The sequence below is a fragment of the Ovis aries genome, chromosome 7 (genome assembly GCF_016772045.2).
Source record: "Ovis aries strain OAR_USU_Benz2616 breed Rambouillet chromosome 7, ARS-UI_Ramb_v3.0, whole genome shotgun sequence".
Classification (NCBI taxonomy): domain Eukaryota; kingdom Metazoa; phylum Chordata; class Mammalia; order Artiodactyla; family Bovidae; genus Ovis; species Ovis aries.
Genome location: NC_056060.1, coordinates 83,644,311 through 83,651,853, shown reverse-complemented (window position 1 = coordinate 83,651,853; position 7,543 = coordinate 83,644,311).

Sequence of the window (7,543 nt, the reverse complement as noted above, 5' to 3'; positions counted from 1 at the left end):
TGACTCATGTGAAGAAAGTTGCTGCCAACATTCTTGCACATCTTTTGGTGCAAGAAAGCACTCACTTCTGTTGGGTGTATCCTGAGAGTGGAGTTAGCAAAGCCTGTGTTTTCCTGAAGGTCACAGGACTTGGTGACTCCAGTTTCCCAGCAGTGGGAAACCTTTGAGGTAGGGGTAGGGAGTCAGCTTTGAGAGTTCTCTTGAGAAACTGTGCCCTCACTGGCTGTGGAGAGGACAGAAGCTCATATCAGAAAAGAAGGAATTCCCTGACGGTCCAGCGGTTAGGGCTCCACACTTCCACTGCAGAGAGCACAGTTTTGATCCTTGGTTGGGGAAATAAGATCCTGTGGCATGTCCCCGCCCCCCCCCCAAAAAAAAGGAGGGGGAGGAGGCAGGGAGAGAGTCAAGCAAAGAATCACAACATGATTTTCAAATCAAGGCCATATGATAATGACATCAGAAATGTGTCTACATGAATGAAGGCTGGGAAGACAGCGGAGCCTAGGGAAACAGAAGCCTTTGGTTTGTAAGGTGGAGAAGGTATAAGGAAGAGGGAAGAAGAAGTAAAGTTCCCAGGGTTTTTTGGTTTAATTTACCCCATAGAAAATAAAATTTTTTAAATTTCTTATCTTCTTGGTAACCCAAATATCATGCCTGCTTCAAACAGACTATAAACTCAGTATTTGCCTCCAAGGATGTTTCCAGCCTTGCAGAAGCCTCCCTTTAGCTCTTGACATGAGTAACCACTCTTTTGATTTCTACCATCGTAGATTTGTTTGTGCCTATTTTAAACTTTATTTACACATATTCTGACAGTTTATGTCAACTTTTACCAGGCTTTTATTATGCATCAAACACATTGCTAATACTATCAAATGGTACCTCATTTGATCCTTCCAACAATTTGTTCCCCCTTTAACTGGAGAGAAAACCAAGTTCAACAAGGCTAAGACTCCTACCCAAGGCCACAAACCTATCAAGAAGCAGAGCCTGGATTCAAACTTGAGTCAACACCCATCACATTAGCGGGACTGTCCCTTGTCCTGGGAAACCCCAGAGTCCCAAGCAAACTGGATGGTTAGCCACCCTAGTTCAAACTCGATTGGAGTCTTAATCATCAGCCTGGGATCTCTTCCTTTGGCTTAAAATTTCACCAGACACTGTACGTGTTGTTAGCACAATCTCATGGGGGAATGTTTTGTCTCAAAAAACCTCTGTGATATCAGAATTTTACTTGGTTTTGTTTGTTTCTTTCTTTCCTTTTTTTTTTGGGGGGGGGCGGTTATTCCATTTTGAAGAAAGAGATTTCATTGAAAGTAAATCTGAGTTGGGTAAAAATAAAATTATTCATATTCAAAGAGAATTCTAGGACTTCCCTGGCGGTCCAGTGGTGAAGACTCTTGAACTTCCAGTCCAGGGAGCGCAGGTTTGATCCCTGGTTGGGGGACTAAGATCCCACATGCTGTGCAGCGGAGCAAAAGGAAAAACAACAGTCAGAGGATTCTAGCATTTCAATCTCCCAAAGACGGTTTTATTGCTTCGCCCAGTATCCATGCACTGGAAAATAATTTAAGACAGTCCCTGATTTCAAGAAGGTTATCTTTTCTCTGGGCAGTGAAGAGTAAAACTTAGGGAATAAAATTGGAGGGTAACAAACAATAATAATAATCACCAATATCTGAGTGCTTACTGTGTACCAGAGGCCTTACCTCTTCTATCTCATTTAATCTTCACAAGACAGCTGTGACATATATAACTCCAGTTATACCCATTTGAGGGAGGGAAGGAAGACTTGGTGAGGCTAAGTGATTTGCTCAAGGGGAAAAAAAACCTCATTGAATTGTATGCATATAGCCTTAAGATTTTTGTCCTTAATATAAGCGAATTATACCTCCAAGCTGTGTTTATTGAATGGGAAACAGTTGAAGATGGGGGACATTTTTCTTTCCTCTGCTCTTGAATATCCTATTCCCAATCATTCTGGGCAAAGTGGAAAAATGTGTCTTGGCTTGTCTCATTTCAGTCATCATTCAGGTCAGAATGGCACTGCTAGCCTCAGTGACGAGTGCAAATAAGCACAGCTCCTGGCTGTGAAGTCAGAGCCCAGCTTTGCAGGAGACACAGGAGCGGTCACAGGTCAACCTGCCTGGCCCCCACGCTGCACACAGCGTTGGCCCATCTTCTTGCTGTAGTCAGTCCTGCCAGGAACACACAAGGGAACCCATCTCCTGAGTCCTCAAGGCCCGCTTCTCAGTCTCCCCAGCACCCCCAGACCTCATCCCCTCTCAGCCCACCTGACCCTGCCACCCACCCATCTCTGCTCTTCGTGTTTGTGGTCCCCCACCCAGAGGTGCCTTCATCATCCCTTCTTGACATGTCGACTTTCATTTTCCTAGGGCGAATCTCATTTGACAATCTCCTGCCCATATTTCTAAGCTCTCTGGGTCTTGCCGTGCTATTTCTCTGTCCTCTCTGGGATTTGTAACACCAATCATCTGTAGGTTTCATTAACATGCTGTTTACCCCTGTCTTTCAGATCATTAATGAAGATGCAGAGTGAGACACCAATTCTCCCGGCCCCCACCATGTGCCCCCTCCCCTGCCTGGCGCTGCTAGAATCATTATCCTTCCTGGTGTGACAGGGTCAGAACCAAACCAATTTGCATCAATCTTTGGTGATGTTGTGAAGTGTCGCCTGCCCTGCAATCCTCACGTTGTAACAAGGGCTTCAGCTGTCTGTTCTGGAGTGCTCCTCCTCTCCTTCAGAGGGCTATCAGGTCTGGCCCACACAGCTGAAAGCCCCAGCGCTAACGGAACGCTTAGGCAGGGTTCACAGCTGCACGTGGCTGACATTTTCCCTTTGTTTTGCATCCCAAGATAGACAGAAAGTAGCCCCTCTTTTGGGAAACAGGATGGACAAGTGTACATACCGGCAAAGTGGAGGAGGACGTGGGTGTGGCAGGCACAACATTTTTCATTCTCATCATGACATCTATTTCTGCTGAAGGAAAATGAGGAGCAAGGCTCCTTTGGACACTCCAAGGCTTAGTCAGGTGCCTGGGCTTGTACAGTCCGGCTGCCAGAGGCTGGGATGAGTGAGTCATTTCTCAGAGACAAAGTCTGTTCTTCTCCATGATTTTTAAAAGGTAATTAGTTAATTAGGCTTTGCTGGGTCTTAGTTGCAGCATGCAGGATCTCTGATCTTTGTTGTGGTACGTGGGATCTAGTTCCTTGACCAGGGATTGAGCTTGGGCCCCCCTGTTTCTGGAGCACAGAATCTTAGCCACTGGATGGACCATCAGGGAAGTCCCTCTCTACGATTTTTCTATATCCTCTGGCCCTGATGCTTTCATCTTTTATCAATTCCATGACTCTGAATCTCATCTTGTAGAGAAACTGACTTTATGTACACACTTGTCTGCCCATAAAGGTGAGAACCACCTCCTCACATCCCTTGAGTCCCTCAGATCCCAGCTTGCAGAAAGATTTCATTCCCTTTCTCAATGGAGCAGTACCTCGGTCTGCTGTGAACATGGGTGTCACTCCAGACTCTTTCCTGACCCACACCTACTCCTCTGACTTCTAAATCATCTTTTTTTTATGTTCTCTCCCAATTGGGAACAGGAAAGTGAACAGAAAGAAAGCAGTGAATGAAACGCTCACAAACGCAACATCTGAAGTAGTGTTTTGTGTGCCCCAGAAATGGGAAAATTCAGCTTAAAGGGTCTACAACAAAATTAGATCAGATGTATTTTTCTCAGTGTAAGAAGGGACTGAAGAAAAAATCATTTTGCAGTTCTGATCAAACACCTATTGAGTGAAGCTCTTTCTGTTCCAAAGCAAAAGCTCTGTGGTGTAATGAGAGGGGATGGGGTCATGGGACAGGGATGGGTCATGGCACAGAGCTGGTTAGGGAAAACGTCGTTCTACACACTCTAAATGTGATGGAGTGGACAGTCTAAGGCAGGACTGGATGCTCGGTAGGTGCCTAGTAAATACTTAAGAGGTTTACAAATCGACATTTTCAAAAACAAGATTTAATATAACTACCATAAAGAAATCTCATTAATGAATTGAGTGTGTGTGTGTGTGTACATGTGCACACATGCTTGTTAGTAGCCTGAACTGATAAGGCATTTTAGACTGTACACCCAGCTCTAGAGGTTTTTTCCTTTCTATACTATGGAAACAATACAAGCTTCTGGGAAGGAGTTTGGAAAACAGAGAAGAAAATGAAAATTACTCATAACCCTCCAACCAGACAGCAAGCACTGTTACCAACCTCGGTCTATTTTCTTCCCCCACACACTCAATACCATGCCACATTTATAATTTTATATCATGCTATTTCACTTCTTTGGATGAATCATTTCTCCCATGATACCATAACATCTTTGCAAACCTACTAAGTGGCTGCCAACTAGTTCATTATGTGAACAGACCATACATACTTGATAGAGACAGGTTTGAGGGATCTTCGGGCCAGCTGGTTTGGGTGAGCAAGGCTGGTGACAGTCAGCAGTTAAGGTTGATGGAGGTGGCGGCAGCAGAGACAGAGGAGGGGGTCAGGAGCCAAGGAAGACGTACTCGGGGCTTGCTTTCCCACACGCCCCCCGTCCCTCAGACACCACTTCAGGCTCTGACCCCCACATACCCTCCTGGCCCTGCCCGCGGCTTCTCATTTCCACTCAGTCTCGAGTCACTGACTTTTCCAACTTGACTCTTCTCAGCTGCTCCTTTGTGTGGAGCCGCTGGCTTGGGCCAGCTTGCGTGCATCTGGGAAGGCCCTGGGATGTGACCTTTAGCCCTGCTTGACCCTGAGGCCTCGGGCCATGCAGTCAGGCCAGGCTGTTTGCTCTCTATAGACTCCCAGAGGCTGCTGGGGAGCTCAGGCCCAAGAGGACCTGGCTCAGCTCTGGGTAGGGAGCCTCTGGAGAAAGGGCGGTAGAATGGGGGCAAAGGCGACAAGGACGGAGCAGAATGGGGAGGAGCACCCCTGTGCGGTGACTAGAGTCCCACGGCTGCTTAGCTTACATTCGGCCCACCAAGCCTGGTGAGACATGGGACTCAGGGCTTATGCCAGGCTCAGCATCCGCTCGGAAATCCGCCAGGGTCACAAAGAATACCCTCCCCTCCCTTGCTTATCGGCAACATCTGGTCCTTAGGGGCCACTGTCTGTGCAGTCAACAGTGGTATTTCCTGCAGGAACACGCTGGCACAGGCTTTTTCAGAGAGCTGAAGGATGGAGCAGGAGAGGTGTGAACCATCTGTTCTCCCGAAGAGTTGAGAAGTGGGTTTTCAGCTTAGCTGGCTATTCAAGGTAATCAAAAGTAATCATATTTCCCCCGCAAGAATGATCACTTTTTTTTCTAAAAAAAGTATTTCTTTGGTTGTGCCAGATCTTAGTTCCTTAGTTGCGGGATGTAAACTCTTCGTGGCGGCATGCGGGATCTAGTTCCCCAACCTGGGATCGAACCCAGGGACCACCTGCATTGGTAGCAGGGATTCTTAGCTAGTGGACCACCAGGGAAGTCCCAGGATGATCAATTTCTAACATCTACAGGTATAATAAAAAAATTAAACATGGGTAAGATGTGCCATGCACTGTTCTAAATACTCACAGGTACTAATTTAGTCTCCACAATAATCCGAGGAGTTAGGTGCACTGGACCCATTACATAAATGAGTAAATGGAGACACAGACAGCTTAAGCAATTTACCCAAAGCGACATAGACAGCAGATGGCAGAAATAAAACTTGGACCCAGGCAACCTGACATCCACGTCTTGCCCTTATCCATGATGCTAGCCTGCTTCTTTAAAATGGAAGCGGTCCCGAGGACACTGAGGCTCAGAAAGAAGTGACTTGATAAGCTCATTTTTCCTCTCTCAAATCCAAGCTCTTACTATACTTTATTTATTTTTTTTTTCCCAAGAATTTATGCATGAATAATTTTATTAGGGAAAAAGCTCCTATGTAACATTTGGTTATGAATTTAGGATTTCCTCCAGTTGTTAATTCGATAAATAATAGAAGTTGATTGAATATTTTTTTTTTTAAATTTTAAAATCTTTAATTCTTACATGCATTCCCAAACATGAACCCCCCTCCCACCTCCCTCCCCATAACATCTCTCTGGGTCATCCCCATGCACCAGCCCCAAGCATGCTGTATCCTGCGTCAGACATAGACTGGCGATTTAATTCTTACATGATAGTATACATGTTAGAATGCCATTCTCCCAAATCATCCCACCCTCTCCCTCTCCCTCTGAGTCCAAAAGTCCGTTATACACATCTGTGTCTTTTAGACCAGCAACAAGGCTGTGAACACTGAGCATCATAGCAGATCATTCCTTCAACAGATTCTTATTAAGTATCTATTATGTGCCAGATGCTGTTCTCAGTTCTGTTTATAGCCAAAGAAACTATAGGAGACTGAACAAATCTGCATCAATCCTTTGACATCTCTCAAAAGTTAAATAGTCAAATCATCTCATTACCTGTTTCTGGGATAGAAACAATGGGGAAAAACAACAAAGCAACTTTGATTCTTTGAGTTTTCTGGCTCCTTGGATTCTAGATAATTCAATGTTTTCTGGTTTTGGAGGTCACTTTCAGAAGCATGAAGTATAGATCAAAACAGAACGCAGAGGGCAGGATAAAGATGAAAACGTGTGTGAGTCCAACTCAACTCAGAGCTTGAGTTTAATTGAGATTCCAACTGCCACTCTGCCCCACATTCCTTTGTCCCTGACCAAGTTCATGGCTGTATCACCCCCCAGTAATCCCTGTAATGGGCTGCAGTCCTGGGGGAACTGTTTCTGGTTATTAAATGGCCAACCTCTGAGCCACATGGAGTATGGCCAGTCGTGGCTTCCTGCCCTGGCAGCCGATGGGCCACTTTCCTGTTTTAAAAACCAGAGACCTTCCACCAGAGCGAATGGGGATAGCAGGCGGGAGTGGGGAAACAGGCGATGGTTGCTGGAAGGGAAGGCCCCTTCCAGGTCGTGAGCTGAGAGTGGAATGGTAACTAACTTGCATAAGGCTTCAACATTCTGGGAACGGTGCCAGTTATAGCTGCCCATGAGGCCACCATTGAGAAGGGATGAGAAGCCCAAATGGGGACCAAAGGCAGAAGGTGGGGAATAAACAGGGCAGAATGGGCATCACCTGAGGGTCAGGAGTTCTCAGTGCTTGAGACCCCAGTTCAGGGACCAGGCAGGCCCCAGGGCTGTTCTCTCAAAGGCAACTCCCTCTGTGAAGCCCCAGTGTCTGCTTCTAGGAGCTGGGGAAACTGTGGCAGCTGCTCGTTTAGAGCCCCTATCCCCTCCCTGTGCCCCCTCCCCTTGAATCTGTCTTCTGGCTAGAGTTGTGTGAAGCGGAAGACAATTTGGGGCTTATTAGTGTCCCAGGGAGACATGTAACTTGTGTTGCTGGGACCCAAACAGCAAGAGTCTTAGCGGCAAACTCCAGCCGAGAAAAGACTGAGGAATTGTCTCACCTAATTACGGGGAATGGCCCTCTTTGTGTTTGTGATTCGG